The following is a 19035-nucleotide window of genomic DNA, read 5'->3' as shown; positions in this document are numbered from 1 at the left end:
CGGGGAGAGAGGGAGAGAGAGACAGGAGAGAAGAGGACGGGGAGAGCGCAGAGCGGAAAACTGCAGAAAACCACCGGGAAAGTACGGTTCAACCTCAGATCTTTTCATTTTTTTCACCAAAAAAAAAAAAAAAGCCAAAACCACCAAAACAAAACAGACAAAAAACTTACTTCTAGTTCATTTTCCCATCACTCCAGGCTCCTGCCTAACTGGGTCGTGTCGGGGACGTTTGGCATGGCGCTCTAGCTTTTGTTCCTTTTAATTCCGCGGCCCCCCACTCTGCCCGCGGATTACAGCCCACCGAAGGCTTCCTGCTAAAATCCAAGGGCAGCAAGCTCTAAAGACGGTACTACGGAGGGGTAGATTTTTTTTTAAAGTGACACTTTCTTCCCCGTGCAAATCCAGGACCCTTGTTATCAATATTCATTTTTCCCCCCAGGACCAGAAGAGAGCGACTTAACTCAGAGCACACTCCCTCCAAGCGGTGTGGACAAGGGGCCACCCCGAGAGTCTTTGGGGGCCGCGGCGGAGTCGGGAGAGAGGAAGTGAGGAGGGAGTCGTCTGGATCCTGTGCAGCCAAGGGTGTGTGTGTTTGTGTGTGCGTGCGCGCGCGCGACTAGTGTGCGCCTCCAAAGTGGATCTTACTTAGAGCTGGGAAGCACGAGAGGGAAAGCTCGGGAGAAGACCGGGAGAAAGAAGTTGCCGGGCGAGGAGGAGTGGCCGGCGCTCACAGCCCAGCTTTGTTGTGGTCGCCCGAGGCGCAGCGGCCGGCCGCGGTAACGCCTGCTAATGGCTGTGTTAATTACACTGGGGCGATTTCTCGGGGTCAGGCAGATGGGACCGGCTCCGAACGAACTTTTCCAAGAAGGAAAAGGAGGAGAGTGGGAAAGGAAGGTAACTACCCCACGCCGTGGGTGTGGAAACTCGTTCTGGCCGGGGACTCGTCCAATCCCTAGCTGGAGCTGCACTCGGGCTTCACCTCTGCGCGGCCGGCTTCCCGGAGGCCGCGCGTCAATCACCGCGAGCTCGGAGCTGGGGGCGGAGCTCCGGTCACCCCGCGCTCGAGGCGCCGCGGCCCCGCCGACCTCGGCTCCCGGGGACGCGGCAGGGCCCTGCGCCAGGAGCGCGCCCTCTCCCCAACTTCTCGGTCTCGTCTGCACGGTCCCTGGCCCTGGGAGTCGATCACAGACTGTGGTTCTTCCACAGTCGCCTTCCTCCCCAACTTTGAACCCATTCTGGGAAATGGAAAGTGGAGTATCTTCTGCGTGTGGCTTCGACCCCACTTTTCCGCGGGGGGTGGGGGAGGTTGATCAGGGAATAAAGTAGTGTGTGTGTGTGTGTGTGTGTGTGTGTGTGTGTGTGTGTGCGCGCGCGTGAGAAAGAGAGAGAGAGAGAGACACGGAGGGAGGGAGGGACGGAGGGAGGAGGGGGGAGGAGGGCGAGTGGGAGGGCTTTTTGGCCCCCTTTCTATCTTCTCTGCTTCAGTGCAAGCTTTCGAGCAACACAAACTGGGCTAAGATCGCAGCCTGCAGAGACTCCAAGCGGAGTCGGAGAAATTTGGCCTCGTTTTAATAGGGCTGGGGAATGAGCTCCGGAGGTCAATAAAGCCCTCCAAAAAAGATGAATGATTGAGCACCTGTGATGATGATAGTGATTACCAGAGCAATTAAACAGTTTGATTAAATGAGCCATCATAACAATGATGTCTGCGGGAAATCGGCCCTCACATATAAAGAAAGATAGTGCGAAGGGGCTGGCAGAGGCGCGGATAGCGCGACGCCGGGGAGAGGGGCTTCGGGCCGCGGGGTTTGTGCCGGTGGCCCGAGCGGGGACTGCTGGGCTGGCGGAGCTGCAGGGAGGAGAGTGTAGCCCAGGTTTTCGGCCACTTTTTTTGCCCGGCTTCAAGCCTACAAGAGCGACGGGTATGAAACCTGGAGGTTGGGGGGAGGGCACTTCTCTCTTTTTTTTTTTTTCCTAGAAGAACTCCAAGATAAAAGTGTCCTTCTTATTTGTTGCTGAGTTGCTCATCGACGTATAAGAAAAGGTGAGTAAAAAAAAGAAAAGAAGACTCAAAAGAAAAGAAAAAGTTGGTCTCCAGAATTTTATTTCAAGCGGTAGTTGCGCGAATTCAGTTTAGCCGGGACGGGGAGGATGAGAAGGGAAAAAAAACCACCAACAACAAAAAAACCCGATCTGGTCTCGCTGCAGAGCGTTCTCGACTTTGCAGAGATATTGCTGGTGGGTCCATGTTCCCGGTGCAGCGCCGCTGGCTGAGAAGTTTATCCTCAGTTTTTCAGCTTTTACTCTTCCAATTATTTTTGAAATTCTGTTTAAGAATGTAAATGTATTATCACCAATAGGATTATTGTTGTTTTAAATGCTCTGTTCAGTAAGCGCCAGTTACTTCTCTTTTTCAAAGAAACCCAATTTCCTTAATAAACCCTTCTTTTGTAAAGATCAACTTCCAACCGAACCTCTGCACTGCAGAGTTTAAACATTCAACATTGCTACCTTCTACTTATCTTACCGCCGCTTCTGGTTTCATAGTGATACTGTGAAGTGAGTTAGCAATACTATAGCCTTCATTTAGAAAAATTTTACTCGAATTAAAAAAAAAAATGTTTCTTCTGTGGCAGAGCAACTGAGTAAAACAATTCAGATTGATGATTTCTATATTTCCAAATAATTGAGAGCTGATAACAGTCGCTTAGCCGTTGATAATTGTGGGTATTACAAAAGAAGAAAAGTTTAAACTATTTTCATATGTTTTCATCCTTTTGGCAACGTGGAAGGCATTGTAACCTGAATTCTCCCACCCCCTATATTCTATGACTTATTTTACACTTTGTCTAATACATTACAGTAAACAACAGGCACAATGTGGTTAGATTTAGGAGGGAAAGCTAAATATGACATTTTAAGATATTGTCCAAAAATCATCTGTAACTTCAAAGACTTTTAGTTAAGAAGTGTGAGAGTGTTAGAAGTGCATTCCTACTGGAGAAAATCTGTGTCTTTTTAAAATCTGCCAATTGTCCAAGGGTAGAACCCCAACTTTCTTGCAACTCAAGAGATTTCACTTACCCAGTTGCATGCCATTTATGAAACTGCTAGTTTAAAATAGCAATCCCAGTGTAGTGGATTACACACAAGATCAAGTTGGAATTGGTTCACGGTATTGGTTCTTGCTCAATCTGGCGGATTCAAAGGACTATTACTTGTAATCAGCAACTTGCTGGTGTTTTATTAATAGAACCGAAAAGGGCTCATCTGATGATTAAGAATGTCCTGGTTTCCCTCATCCCCCATTTTCCAGTCCAATAGAAGTGATTCCAAAGGAGTAGGGTTCCCACACTTTCTGATTTCTAGCCTGGTGGTATTTTGCTGATGCCCCGTTCTCAGCCTCAGCGCCCCCACCCAGGCTGCAAGGCTCATCTGCTCTCCCCCTTTCGGGGTGAAGAGAAAGTAGGTGGGGCAGGCCCTGGAGACAGGCGCGAGATGGGGGTCGCAGGAGGCGGCGCACACCTCCGTCAACAGTCTGTTCCTTCTGCCCAGGCTGGAAATGGTTTTAACAGGCGGTAAAATTTCATCTTGCGGTGTCAAATTGGGGTCATTTTGGGGTTAGAGTTCTCAGTGTCCGAGAGGAGCTGTCCAGCTGCGTGGGGACTCATTAACTGCAAAAGATCTGTTTCAGTAAAAACAATTCAAAGACAATCAGAAGGCTAAAGACCCTCTACAAATCGCATTTTACAAGTGCCCCAGAACAAATATGGATGGTGAAACCTATTTCTTCAGAATCCCAAATCAGCTACTTAGCTCTGGAGTGGGGGTGGGGGCACTGCATTAAAAAGAGGTGAAAGGGAGGGGACCAAGGGAGTGGGAATGAATGGGAGGGGGAATCGGGCCTCTCAAATTTAAGAGTCTGTTTTTAATCACCTCTTTCTTACTGAACCATCCCCAAGACTTCTGAAAATTGCTTCTTTTCTATTTTTCCTTTTCTTTTTTGGCCCAACATGGGATGCTATTATAGGTAACATTTAAGATTTAAAAGGAATAATTGAATTCCACCATAGTTCCTTAATTTGAAGGGCATTGGCTTTATGGAGAGAATTTAATTTGAAACAAGCATTTATGAACCCAGACTGCTTTAGGTGAATTTACCCTCACTACTTAAGGAACTTGTGTGACTGTTTCTTTTTATCTTTCTTTCCCCCCGAAAGTTGTTGATTCTCAGCACAGATAACTTCACATTTCTCAGAACCATGAGGTCCAAAATGTTAATGTATATTAATATCACCAGGTTTAAATCCTTTTTGTCTTCGTGCACCAGTTAGAACAATTGACTCCTGGCTGGAGAAGCAAATGAATCCAACCTTAATCCTGTTTGTAACCTTAGTAATATTTTGATATGGAATATTTCTAGTTTAAGCAGATTTTCAAAAACTCTGTATGGTTGATTCTTATTTGAGAAGGTTTTATTTACTGATGTAGAAGAAAGATATGAAATATTACTTAGATTTTTAAAATTTCCTTCAGGTAAAAGGAGAGTGCAGTTTTAGAATGAGAAGCTGGGTATATGAAATGCCTGGGATTTTAGGATAAAACCAAGTCAATACTTAAAGTATCATTTGAAAGAAGTTTTCTTTCTTGCATTACTGGACTGAGCAAGTAAGTGATCAAAGACATGTTATTCTCTCTCCTTTTCTCTGTCTCTGTCCTCTGGACTCTACCTCTGTCACCAGGTCTTTTCTCTCCATCCCCAGTACTTTTCTTTGGGTTCTGAACGACACAGTTAATTTTCATAGTCTAACTCTTTTTCTCCAAGCTTCCCAGGGTATTTGTAAATTGTTATTCAGGGAGTTTGATTGTGACCCTGCAGAAACAGCCCTGAGCCCAGCATCGCTGGGACAAAGGCAGAGGGGGCTGTCTTCTGCTCCAGACCTGCTGGCTGACAGTTGGAATTTTTGATATATATTTTATTTGGCGTTTCCAATAACGTGTTTGTCTCTCCCTCCCCACCCCTCGCGGTCATCTATTACTTTTAAAACATCTCTTCTCCGTAAACCTCAGCTCATCCTTGTGAACTGTTTTTGACCTTCCCAGCAGTGTAACCAGCATCTCTGAAAGTTGGACTAGAAACAATTCTACTCACTTCCTTCTTACCTGTTAACTTTGTTCATTCCTCCTTGCTGGGGTCAACAGAAAGAAGAAGATTTTTTTTGTTTGCTTGTTTTTACGTTTTTGTTGTTGGTGGTGGTGGTGATGTTTTTGGACCCTTTTCCCACTTAGACTTTCTACCATGTATTTCCCTCTCCTTCATTAACATCATTAAAGCACTTTACAACTTATTTTTAAAATAAGATGGAGTGGAACAATTATGCTTTCCTTCCTTTTGCCCTCTCTTTTTCCTTATTTCTCCCAATTTTAGCTGCTTCCCCATCTCGCGGAAAGGATTTCAATAAATAGCCCTCTAGCGCTATCTGGCGGGTCTCCAAACGCGACGTGCGCTCGCTCTCGCTGTCTTTTCCTTCTTCCCGCGCTCTCTTCCTTCCTCTCTCCTTCTCTTTCTCTTGTCTCTCCCGCTATCTCGATTCTGTGTCCCCTTTTCTGACATCCCGCAGCCCCCTTTCTAGTTTCTACCCCCACTTCCAACTCAGGCGGCCTGGAACCACCCGGCCAGAGGCTGATCACCCTCGCAACTACGGGATGCTCCGGCGACGGAGCTCCTGTCCCTCCCCCCCAACCCCCACCCCACGTGGGTCACATCCATGTTTTGCCTTTGATTAGCATCTTAAAGTTGCTTAACGTGTTGTTGAAGTCCCAGCGTCTCAGCTGGCGGTGGTTTGAAGGGGCTTAAACCTGCATCTGTGAAGTTTGGAGGAAAGAAATCGGACACTGGAATCCCGGGCTGGTGGAGCCCAGCTAAGTTTTAGGTCAGAAGGCCGAGTCTTAGAGCGAGTTTGGGGAAGGGTCGGACCTTCACAGGGGTAGGAACAGCACGGCGCGGCGCCTCTCCTTCCAGAGACAGTCGGAGTGGGGGGTGCGAGCGGCCGTCCACGGCCTCTGCCCGATCGGCACCTCACAATGGCTCGAGTTTGTATCCTAGGTAGGCCTGGCCAGGATTTTTTCCCCCCAATTTATTAGCTGTAACCTCCGCCTCCCCTTCTCGCCACCACACCACATTTGCAGAGAAGTGGGGAAGAACCAACTCAAAAACCCACAGGGCAAACCGAGAAAGCCAACAGGCAGAGACTGCAAGAGGAAGCACGCGTGGGGATGCAGGAGTCTCCAGCATCCTCCCTCCTTTCTCACAATTTGTGGGTCTTTCCTATTTGTGACTCCCTCCCCCAGTATTCTGTAAACACTTAATGGCCTGGGGGAGATCAGAAGGGCTGGGGGGGGAGGGAAAGAGTCAACTCAGTCTAGGTACTTTAGATTTGCACCGGGCTGTATCTGTATCTGTTACTTTATCAAGATTCTTCTCTCTCTCTCTCTCTCTCTCTCTCTCTCTCTCTCTCTCTCTCTCCTCCTCCACTCCCTTTGCCCTCTTCCCTGCCCAGCCTGAGCCTGAGAGGAATTTCCAGTCTTCCCTTTGAAAGATGCCTTCCATATACTCTTTGAAACAGAAGAAAGGACACAGAGTTGACGGAGAGTTAAGACTGCATTTTCTAAAATTCAATTAAAACTGAGGGTCACATCCCCAAACGCAGAGCCAGTAGCTGATTACTTCAGGTGAGGGGACCTCAGCCTGTGATATCCGTGGTTGATCAACCAAAGACCCCTTTCTAAAACTGAAATCTTCCCCCCCCCATGGAAGAAATAGTATGGAAAGAAAGGGGAAGGATGGCACAATCCTAGGTTGTGTTTTCCAAGAATTGCCCCCCCCCCACATCTATCACTGAAGGAAGAAAGCACAGTCTGGGTGTAATTAATTGAGGACTGTTATTAGGTCATCATTAGCCAAGGTGCAAATAATTGCAGCCCATTTTTACTTAAAATTGACCAGCCCCAGAGTGATAGATCGATTCAGAATATAAAAATGATGTATCAAAACATCAATGTCGATTATTTGAAATATTGTAGTCGAATTTTTTTTATTGCTTCATCGGTTAAGTGTCTGAAAGTGCAGTGTTCAAACATATATTTATGTTGTCAATACTGTCAGAACTGTCAGTTTTACTATACCGGATTTGTACTACATTTCAAATATGCTCATTTACATAAAATACCCACCCTAGGATTCTCCCCCTCACCCCCACCCCATCTCTGGAAAATCCATGTCAGTTTCTTCAAAGGATACTGCAATCTTTGCCTAAGCTAAAGTGTGCACTGCCTCTTTTACTCAATTTTCCACATCGGATTACATGTCTTTTTCACCCATTTTTAACTTTTAAAGAGGTCCTTCTTTCTTTCTCCTCAATTCTGCCTACCCTAACCTCTTCTCCAAAATAGAATTGAAGCATTGGAAAGGTTTGGATTTAAATATCCACATCCCAGGTTCACATATACCCTTTAGGTGGAAAGACAGAAAAACCGGACTTCACTGTACTTGGCCGCATTCGGGTAAACCAGGTTCCACCGGGCAGACGTTCTCATACCGTGAGTCCATCATCAAATTACCGGGCAGATTGAAGCCTTCCAGGGAAAATGAATTTGGAAATATAAATACTACATTTTATTTCTCTTTACTTAAAAGCCTCGATGGTAGAAAAGGAAATAATACATATAAATGATCGGCACTGCACGTTTTACCTTTAAAAGCTTTTGAACTCAATCGAAAGACACAAGTTGGAAACAGAATTGACAGTTTTAATTCTACCCATTTTCACCTGGCATGTCAGATCAGAGGCAATAATTTATTTTATGGGGTGTGGATGGGAAAGGCGGATAGAAAGCTTGAATCCACTGAAGTCTCTATCAAAAAAAAACAAAAAAAAACAAAACAGAAATTAAAGACTCTTGCTGAAACACAAACATTCCATACTCTCAGTCTAGTCTAATAGAAACTTATAAGTTCACATTCTGCCTAATTTTATGCTTTTTGTTTATTTTTTCCAGGATTGCTTCCAAATCTGATAGGAAAGGCAGGGCCACTTCTGAACTAGCTGTGAGGATGTGTTTTCATTTTTATAACACGGAAGCACTTTTTACACACCATTTAGTGTATTCAAATAAGTCTATTTGGATATTAAAAAGAAGATACACATACAAAGATTAGCCTGGCTTGAAGTCTTCCATCCCAGCACTTAAAAAAAAAAAAATCCATATCTGAGAAGCTTTTTCATACCTATCCTTCCCTCAAATAAATAAATAAATAAATAAGCAAAAGAAAGTTTTTCAGCATGCATTTGTAGATCTTCATGAGCACGTTTGTAAACAACTTCCTTGCCTGCGTGTTACCTCCCTCCTGCCACATACTAGAATGCAGAGGCATCCAGGGATCACCCCCAGAGAGCTGTGTTTACTTAGGTTTTTTTAAATCTCGCCGCCATGTATGACAAGTGTTACTTCAAGAAATTCATCAGCCTTCTACAGATACTTCTAGTTTTGCTGTAATGATCTGCAGAAGAGAACTGCCATCACGTTCTCACATCCCAAGGTGTTGCAGGGACCCAGAGAGAGGGGAGAGTGGCTGAAACGCTTAATTACCGTGGGGGAAGGAGGGGTGTGTGGGGGGGCGCCAGGAGAGGGGATAGAGTAAGGAAGGTCCCTTACCAGGCTTGTACCTGGAGAAAGCTCCCAGTCGCTTCTCTGCTAATATTTGGAAAAGGTATAGTTGCCTTTTTTCTTCTTCTTAATGCCTTTGGGGAGAAGTGATACCCTTGTGTAACAATTAGCTCAGACAATAAAAATAATTGGAAAATCAGTTGGAATTTCTGAGTTTTTAATTACGTTTAATTTTGTACTAAGCCGTAAAATTACGAATGCCCCTCAATTAAACACTCTCCTCTTGTAAAGCGTTTAACAACAATTATTCCTTAATCAGTCTGAATGTGAGTCACAAATGGTGCTTTTCCACATCAAAGGGACGTCCTTCGATGTTACCTTTTAGTCATAAGTAAGAGGATTAATTCCTATAATTAAAGGGATAAATATGTGCATAAATATCTCTCTCCTTTAAAAAAACAAAACAAAGCAAAACACTTTCACTCTGTGTGATACGTGGCCGGCTCTGGTAGGATAAGTGTTTTTAATTGTCCGCCTTTGCCCGACATCCCGTTTGCTGGCGGGGGCCTGGGACCGAAGGGACACCAGTGCGAAGCACAGAGCCCCAGAGAGACACGCGCGCGCTGATACACACCACACACACACACACACACACGGGCCAGGCAGGAGGTGCAAAACTCAGGGTCCCGGGACTCCCACCAACTCCAGCGCCACCCTCCCAAGACAATAGCCCACCTCCCACCCTTGCCCCTGCCCAGCGCAGCAAGAGAGTCTTCCTGTCGGTCCGCTTGTCAAGAAGAGCGGGGTCCCTGCCCTCGGCCGAAGCTCCAGGTTGACTCTCCAAGGCTACACATAAAAATCGAGCATGACCTTTGAAAACTCCTGTGTGAATATCTCATTTACCTAATGACTTTGTGTCACCTAGGAAGAAGGTCAATTTCCTCTTAACCTTTCCCCCGCTGCTGCAGTAAGCATTCTTCCCTAATCAATGGTGGCTGGAATAATCAATTCCCATTTTATGATCGCTGACAAACTCAATCTCTGGGCGGGGTGTCAGCGCGGCGGGACCTGCGCGGGCCGGGACAGAGGTCTCCCTGGGTACGCCCAGCCCCGCCTGGCGCCGAGGGAAGCGGCTTCTCTTCCGTCGAGTTCCGAGACCTTGGCAAACTTCCCTCCCCCCACCGGCGGCGTGACTTCTGAGTTGTCACTAATCCGAACCTGATATTCACCAGAGCCCCTTCGGTCACCGACAACGCTCCCCGCTGCTGCTGCTGCCGCCGCTGCTGCGGTCCCCCACCCGCCCCTCCTTGCTCTCATTTCAAAGTCTGCAGGCAGGGATTGCCCTGGCTGTGTGTGTGTGTGTGTGTGTGTGTGTGTGTGTGTGAGAGAGATTTAAATGTTAAAAATTACATTTGCCTTCTTCAGCGGGGATCTCAGCTCCCTCGGTCTCAGCCCGGCTAACTTCGCATAAACAAAGCAACAGCAGAAGCTCGTAATGGTGAATTCCTGTGGCGAAAATGAAGGCAACTCCCTCCCTCTCCTTCCCCTCTTCCTCCTCTTCTCTTCAGCAACTGGCTATCCTAAAAGATAGGTTTATCAGATACCACTTTCCCCCTGTTCCGTTCCTCAAACCGTTCCCCAGTCTGGGGAAGTTGCTGGGCAGATTACTAAATCGGAGCTCATTTGGAAGCTAATTTGGGGTGAGCTCCCCGTTCCTCATATTCAGTGGGTCCAAATACGAGTCCCGCTCTTGTTCTGATCTTTCATCAAGCAGAAGTTGAGTTTTACACATGCAGGGCCTGTGTCAAGCAGAAGTTGAGTTTTACACAGGCAGGGCCTGTTTGAAGAAGGGGATTGCTTAACACTGGTGCACCATCGGTCGCTGGAAATTTTTTCCCCTTACTCCACCTTAATTCCATTTTCACTCACTACCAAGTCATGATGAAGCTGCTGATAATTATCAAGCAATCTGAAAAGCCTGTTTAGCTAGGGTTCAGTAGCAGGGAAATCACTTTTCTTGGAAATAGATGTCATGTACCTAGAGTTTTGAAGATTTCCTATGAAGAGTCAATCTCTCAGTATGTATTGTATGCCCAGCGAGTTAGAACCAAACCCAAACTGAACTTTCTCTCCCTCCTGAGTGTTCTCTCAGGCCAGCCTTGCTTATGGTGACAATCTTTGATAAGGTCATCAAATTGCTCCTTTTCTTAACTCAGAGCACCTCATTACTCATGGGCAGACAACTGCTAAAACTGAGAAGTTTTTCAAGCAATCAAAACAAAAGGGTAACTCTTCCACCTTTTATCATTCACTCTGGTGCAAAAAATAAACACACAAAAAAGGCATTTGCATTCAAAGTGAGGTATACGTGGACCAGAACACTCACTGTTCACCCACAAGCACCTTCTAAGTCTTGTAAGTGACAGAGATGGCTGACCAGCCACTACTCCAGCCTACATGAAACTTCCAGGTGCCATTCTTGCCTGGTGCCTGAAGGGGCTGGAGCTGAGGCCACCAAGGGGCAGTGAAAACAGGCCGAGTTCAGTACCTGACCTTGGACAGGAGGGCTGAGTTTGCAGTGTTGTCACTTCCTTCCTGCTCCATTCCAGGAAGTAATTTTGCAGCTGGCACTGAGTTAGATTCAGGATTTAAATGGGTGTAGAAGGTTGGTCTAGCCCTGAGTCAGTTATTATACCCCAGCTTTTAGAAGATTTGTATTATATTCCCAACAACCGAGTTACAGACTGTCTTGGACCACAACCTGTTTGCAGGCCAGAAAGTGCTTGTACGGGAAGAGTTTTCCATTACTAAAAGTTCTGAGTGGGACTTTTATCTCTATCTGACAGAGGAGCAGACAGATTGGGGATGGGCCCCTTGACCTCGGATAATTGCTTCAGTCTTCCCTCTTCAGCAAATTTAATTCTCACACAAGGAGTAATTAACCACCTCTGTCTACTCACTCTATGAGAATTTCCTTTCCTTTTCTTATCTTAAGGACCCTCATAAGGATATTGAAGAATATGTTTAATACTGGTTTTCAGTTTCACTTCATTGAAACATCTTGCATTCTGCTCACTTCTTTCACAGTCTACTGGAACACATTTAACACAGTCTTGGTTTGTGTTTTCACCCCAGCACGTCAAATTGGAAAATCTAATCATCAGTTCATTTCCCTCCTAACTCCTTACCCCTGACCCTAAACAAAGCTATCCACTAGACAACTCTTTGTAAGGAAAATTCTTTTATTGTACGTCATTAGGAGAGCATGTCAGAAGCAACACATTTTTTTAATAGTAAAAAATACTGTTTCCTCCTTTTGACTCACAACTTTGTCCCTGCTAGTGTCTCATTCAGGGTTATAAATCAAATTTACTTGTCAGGGTACAAGCCACAGTACTAGAAGAGGAAGAGCAAACATATAGGCTACTAGTTTTTCAAAGGTGACTAGAGTTCTTTGCAAGACTCATGTCCTAAATAGGGAGACATCTCATTCAAACAACTCTAAGAGAGAAGGTTGAAGCCGATCACTTCTCAAGCTGTTTTTAACCCTAGAAGGACAAAAAGGGACTCCAGGGACTGAAAAGCAATCAGGAGCCTAGGCTCTGGAGTCCAAAAGGAAGGGGCTAAATACTAGGTCTGTCCAGTGCTGACTATGAACTCTTTAGTAAATCACCTAACCTCTTTAAACCTCAGTTAACTTCATGCATAACCACGCATCAACAATAGTTGATGTTACTGGATATCTTCTGTCAGATACTCCAGATCCACTCTTTATTTTCTCCAACCTGCTTTGTGGCCCTGGAGGCTGATATGGATGGTTTTAGAATGGCCCTTGTTCCTGTTTGGTTTGCCCAGAATAGGAAGAGTGAGGTAAGTTTGCTGATTCCCAGGGACCCCGTGGGCTGGCTGCATCCCAGCCACAGCCCAAGCAGTCCTTTTCCCAGAGTTCGCTTTCTGAGTTTAGGTAACCGTGTCCCTCTCCAGTACTACCCTTAGGGCACTGCACTGCCCCTTGTGGTTTCCTAACACCCTGCTCACACCTTTTTAATACAGTTCCTTTATTAAGCTCTCCTCAAATTACCCGATTTGATGTGTACCATCTGTTTCCTGCCGGACCTTGACTGATACACCTTATAAACGTGTTTGGAGGATTAAAATTAAATGAGATAATGCATGTAAAGCACATAGTGCAGTTCTTTGCATATAGTAAAACGCTTAATAAATAAGGCTTTTCGTTATTTCTACACTTATCATAGGGTACAACCCCCTCATTTTATATAGGAGGAAATGGAGACCCTGAGCAGTTAGAGTATGCATTCAAAGTCTAATTAACTCAAGGTAGTAACAACCCTGGGACCAAATCCTTGAATTTCCTGCTGGAAGTTCACTGTTCTTGCCACAACAAGGAAATTCCCTTTTTCATAGATGTTGGAAAAGGGTTAGATGAGCTAGAGGCAGAGGTGCAGGAAGTAGAAAGCATTTTTCCCCTTCTTCCACTGAACTTGTCTCTACTAAGTTATTGTTGAAATGAAATGAAAGAATGTCATTGCAATTTAGAATCCAGTAATTTTGCTAAGAATAAAATGAGTCTGTAACAGAGGGAGCAATATATGCTTGACAGGTTAAGAACAAATTTATAAACAATACTTGGAAGTTTTACCAGGAGGCCTAATTAATTTTTTTTTTTTTTGAGTTGGAGTCTCACTCTGTCACCCAGACTGGAGGGCAGTGGCATGCTCCCGGTCACCGCAGCCTTGACCTGCTGGGCTCCGGCGATCCTTCCACCTCAGCCTTCCAAGTGACTGGAACTACAGGCATGAGCTACCACACCTGGCTAATTTTTTGATTTATCGTAGAGATGAGGTCTCGCCAAGTTGCCCAGTCAGGTCTCGAACCCATGGGCTCAGGCAATCCACTCATCTCAGCCTCCCAAAGCGTGGGATTACAGGCTGAGCCACCGAGCCTGTCTCCAAAATTAATTTTTAAATAAAGACTGATTTTTGGATTGGCAGTATAAATTAAGTATGTACTTTATCATTTTTTAGAATATACTACTGTGCTCTATGAACTCATATAGAACCAGAACACTGGCCCACAGATGTTCTGCAATTTGATAATACTAATAATATGACAGAAATCACTCAATCATTAATTCCTACTTTCTTTTTTAATTTTTATTTTAAAGATGTGGGGTATTAGTCAGGATTGGGAACATAAGTGGTTTATGTACAGGGGAAGTTTTGGCTTCCCACTGGGCCTCACTTTACCTGAATTAGGATCAGGCACCTTTATTGATGCTGTGTTCTCCTGCTTCCCTCCCTCCCCTGACAGTGTCCCGCTACTGCTAATCCTTTTCTTGAAGTATTATGCTAGACGTTCAGGGTCCGCTTATGAGTAAGAACTTGTGGTACTCATTGATTCCCACTTTCAATCAATTATTCAAACACATATTTATTGAGCTTACAATATTCTCCAGGAGCTCTTATGGGTGCTGACATACAAAGATTAATGAGGCCGGACGCGGTGGTTCAAGTCTGTAATCCCAGCACTTTGGGAGGTTGAGATGAGAGAATTGCCTGAGTCCAGGGGTTCAAGACCAGTCTGGGCAACTTGGCCAGGCCTTGTCTCTACAACAAATCAGAAACATTAGCCGGGCATGGTGGCAAGTGCCTTGCAGTTCCAGCTACTTGGAAAGCCGAGGCGGAAGGATCGCCTGAGCCCAGCAAGTCGAGGCTGCGGTGGTCGTGAGCATGTCACTACATTCCAGCCTGGGTGACAGAGTGAGACTCCAACTCAAAAAAAGAAAAAGATTGATTAAATATATTCTCAACTCCAGAGGGTTTTTAGAGGAAAGTAAAGGTAAGGAAATAAACAGATGTTGGTATGAACAAAGGTAGAAACATACCTAGACTACTATGTAAGTCTTAAAGAGACTGTATGGGTTAGGGGCCACTGAGTGCAGAGGAAGCTTTTTTGGGTCAAAACTAAATTTTAGCAAGAGCAGTGTGTCTCAATCCAATTATATTTTATCCTTCCAGATTTTCTCAAATTTTTGATGATATCCATTTGTTAAGATGTAGCTTTTAGTAATATACGCATTAGTAATAAAACCAAAAAAGCTTATATAATATTTTATTATCTTTTACTGTAAGAGGTTGACTGAAGTATATGCAGAAACTGAGAAAAATTTAAATAATGTTTCCTTTGATGACTAGAATGTATGACAGGAAAAGTGGGATAAATTTAAAAGGTGGTGTTGCACGCAGACTCCTTGGAAAATGGCACCTTCAAAGATTTCATTAATGTACTTTACCAAGTAGATATTTTTATATAATGAATTGGGCCAGGCTTATTAGAGACATAAACATATAGTTGGAAAAATCAGTGGGAACCTAAGCGTGGTGAAGAAGGGCCATTGATTTGAGAACCCAGGCTGTATTTGTATACAATTGGACATACTGATAAATATAGCACAATTTAAATTGGTTATTTTTACCTATTCATCACAAAATTGGTCATTTCTATCTCGATTTTAATTGATGCCTAAGTATAATTTACCGTACTGTGATAATGCTGCCCAATATTGTGTCTCTGTTGAAGTTCAAACCACAAAGTTGTAGAACCCTAGCTAACGCTTAAGTTGCTCCTACCCACTCACCCTGATCATCCCCGCTTGTTTCCCTGTTTTTTTGTCCACCCACATCTCAAAATCCATCTCCACTCACATTAATTATTTGTGTGTGTATGTATGCATGCACATATTCATTTTAGCCGCTCATATTTACTGCTACAACTTGTAATTTAAAATTATTTTTAACATCTTAAAAGTAGAGCTTCAGTTTTTTTTAAGGCTGCCATATTCTTATCTTTGATTAATACAAGCTATTTCATCCTCATTGTGATCCTCGCTGTGTTTTCTGGTTTCTTGATCATTTCTTGCCAATCCATTAGTCATTTTTAAAAAATTTACTTTATTTCCCACCCAGTTTAAAGCATTAAGGAATGTACCTTTACTTTTCTTTTGGTTTTATAAGTAATATATACTTATTAAAGACAATGTGGCAATGCAGAAAAACAAATAAAAGGGGAAAAAATGACCCACAGGCAAGGTATCCAAATACAACTGCAACCAAAATTTTAGTTTATTTCTGTGCATTGTTTTGTATGTATAGTTTCCTATAAAAGGTTTAATTATACTGTGCATTACATTTGCATACTACTTAACTGCTCAAATTCCTTATGGCCATCAGTTTAAATAGATGCCATCAATTAAATCAAGTAACATACTTTACTTTTTCATTCACTGTTATTGGACACTAAGTTTATGTATATATTTTATTTATTTTTTATGTGTAATGCTTTAGTGAATATCTTTGGGTTTGAAGGTTTTTCAGAACTCAGGGTTATTTTCTTAGAGTAGATTCTTGAAAATAGGCCAGAGGGTATGATGTATTTAAGTGAACATCCCAAGGCCTCTTTCACTTTTAAACTTTTTTTGTTATGACCTCCCTGACAATTTCTATCTTAATCCTCAGTCATTTTTGGTCCCTCTGGCTGAATAGTCAATTTCTGAGGGAAGAAGTTCTGAGTATATAGCGTACACATTTACGCTCTGAATTCAATGGTCCTGAAGTGATCCATGTTCTGTGGAGACTAATTTCTTTGACAATGACTCATTATCTTCACCCTTTTCTCCCACTGTTCCTTGCTCTACCCTTCCTTTTTCTTTCTCTTTCCTTCTTTCTTTCTTTCTTTCTTTCTTTCTTTCTTTCTTTCTTTCTTTCTTTCTTTCTCAGAAGCTCCTCACTGTCCTCATCCCTCTCATTCTCTGATGCTATGAGCGTTTTCTAATATTATAATCAATATTAAAATATTTCTAAATATTTCTAATATTCTCACATTTCTGTCTATTTCCCGTCCTCATGGTCATAACATTACTGTTTTAAAAACAATTGCTTATTATCTTTTAACTCTTATTTTTAGTAAAATATTTGTTACTTACAAAAGTATGTATATAACATATGTTACATAAACAAATACAAATTTATAACTAGCCATCCAACTTAAGCAGAAGAACATGGCATATACTCATGTATTTCTTTACATTCTTTGGCTTCTTCCCACTGGTGTAATCCACCATCCTCATTTTTTTGTTAATAGTTTTTCTAAGTGTGTATTTCTGAATTATATATATTTAATACAAATTATAATACAATAACATTGCAAATATTATTACTATATTAACCTCTGTCTCTACACATATACCTATATCTGTATTATACATTCCTAAGCAATAAATTATTTCATTTTGCTTTTTGTGTGTGTGTGTAAAAATAGTATCTCACTTAAGGTAGTCTTTCTGGATTCCTTTTTCTCAATCAAAATTGCATTTTAAGATTCATTGTTTTGTGTGTGTAGTTATAGTTCATTCTTTTTTTTAATGCTTGGCCTTCCATTGTGTAAATCTGACACAAATTATTTATCCTTTCTTCCTTGGATTGTTGTCATTTGTTATTGTTCTTATTATGAAGCATCCTGTAATAAGCATTCTGGCATGTGTCTCTCGATGTTCATGTGTAAAGATTTTTCTAGATTTAGACTGCAAACCTAAGATAAGAGCACATTGTCCAATTTTTTGGTATTAAGATGTTTAACTTTCGAAGATACTATGAACTATTTTCCAGACTGATTGTAGTAATTTCCACTCTTGCTAGCAGTATATAAGGCAACCTGTTGACCCAAAACCTCCTCTGTTAACACTGGGTAATCTTTGTTTTCTTCTTCTTCTTTCTTTCTTTTTTTCCAATATGATGATTGGAAAAAAAGAAAAAAAATCTCACTGTGGTTTTTAACATCACTAGTGAGGCTGAATATTTCATATGCTTTTTAAAAATTTATATTTCCACTTTGGTGAAATACATGTCTATGTATTACCCCCATTTTTCTGTTGAGTTGTTTTTTACCATTAATGTAATTAATTCTGTATTGTAAATATCTCCTTTCCATTGAAAAACAAATAGCGCTAGCCTCGGTGGCTCAGCCTGTAATCCCAACACTTTGGGAAGCCGAGTCGAGTGGATTGCCTGAGCCCGTGGGTTCGAGACCAGCCCAGGCAACTTGTCGAGATCTCATTTCTGCAATAAATAAAAAATTAACCGGGCATAATAGCGCACACCTGTTGTTCCAGCTACTTGGAAGGCCGAGGCGGAGGGATCACGGGAGCCCAGTAGGTTGACACTGGATGGCTGTGAGCGAGCCACTGCACTCCAGCCTGGGCGATGGAGTGAGACTCCGATTCAAATAAAAGAAAAAGAAAAAGATAAACAAATGGCTTGTTTTCATTATATTGAAATGTTTTTATAAGAACAAGTTTTAAGTTTTATCAGAGTTTAACTTATCAATATTTTCTTTTATGACTTATGCTTAAAGTGTCTTGTAAAAAAAACATTGTTTTGTATTCTGTTAACCCAAAACCACCTATCTCAACACATTGTCTTTTCTTTCTATATTTATTTTTTACCAACAGGGATTTGATCTTTTGCATGTGGAAGTGACATAAGGCTTTTTGGGAGCCCAGGTGCAACCTTCTTCGGTCGTCTGGAATCCGGGCTCATACAACATCAGCTGCCTTCAACGAGATCAAAGTCGTGTACCTGAGATGCATCCCGGGCGAGGTTGGGGCCGCATCTGCGCTGGCCCCCCAAGATCGGCCCCCTGGGTCTGTCTCTCAAAAAGGTTGGTGATGACATCGCCAAGGCAACTGGTGACTGGAGAGGTCTGAGGATTACAGTGAAACGGACCATTCAGAACAGACAGGCCCAGATTGAGGTGGTACCTTCTGCCTCTGCCCTGATCATCAAAGCCCTCAAGGAACCACCGAGAGACAGAAAGCAACAGAACAACATTAAACACAGTGGGAACATCACTTTTGATGAGATTGTCAACATTGCCCGACAAATAAGATACCAGTCTCTAGCTAGGGAGCTCTCTGGAACCATTCAAAATATTCTGGGGACTGCTCAGTCTGTGAGTTGCAATGTTGATGGCCGCCACCCCCATGGCATCATAGATAACATTAATAGTGGCGCAGTGGAATGTCCCGCTAGCTAAGAAGCAAGAAGGAAATATATTTCAATAAAAGGTCATTTGAAAACTAAACAAAACAAAACAAAACAAAAAAACGAATAAGTAACATAAGTATCCACTTTTTTCCCCTCTGTATAATTAATTAACCAACATCCCAACTTCAGTGCTTCCCCAGTATCTTAAGCCCACCTCTCTCATATATCTGTTTGTCTATAAATTATTTGGGCCTTCAACGTAGATAATGATATAGTCTACAGAAAAATCACAGTTTTATTTCTTCCT

At 42.9% G+C, this 19035-nt stretch overlaps 1 protein-coding gene and 1 pseudogene across 1 annotated transcript in view; one reads left to right on the top strand and one right to left on the bottom strand.

Moving 5' to 3' along the window:
- The window catches only part of MEIS2 (Meis homeobox 2), a 214867-nt gene extending 214266 nt beyond the window's left edge, over nucleotides 1-601 (bottom strand). Inside the window, exon 1 of the mRNA XM_021719164.1 lies at nucleotides 171-601. The gene's annotated coding sequence lies outside the window, so the exon portion shown is untranslated. The remainder of the gene's footprint in view (nucleotides 1-170) is intronic.
- Nucleotides 602-10184: 9583 nt separating this feature from the next.
- On the top strand, nucleotides 10185-18777 carry LOC103273848 (annotated as a pseudogene).
- Nucleotides 18778-19035: the final 258 nt, after the last annotated feature.

The sequence above is a fragment of the Carlito syrichta genome, unplaced genomic scaffold (genome assembly GCF_000164805.1).
Source record: "Carlito syrichta isolate Samal-C Ts95f unplaced genomic scaffold, Tarsius_syrichta-2.0.1 Scaffold314286, whole genome shotgun sequence".
Classification (NCBI taxonomy): domain Eukaryota; kingdom Metazoa; phylum Chordata; class Mammalia; order Primates; family Tarsiidae; genus Carlito; species Carlito syrichta.
This window is presented reverse-complemented; position numbering and strand designations above follow the sequence as displayed.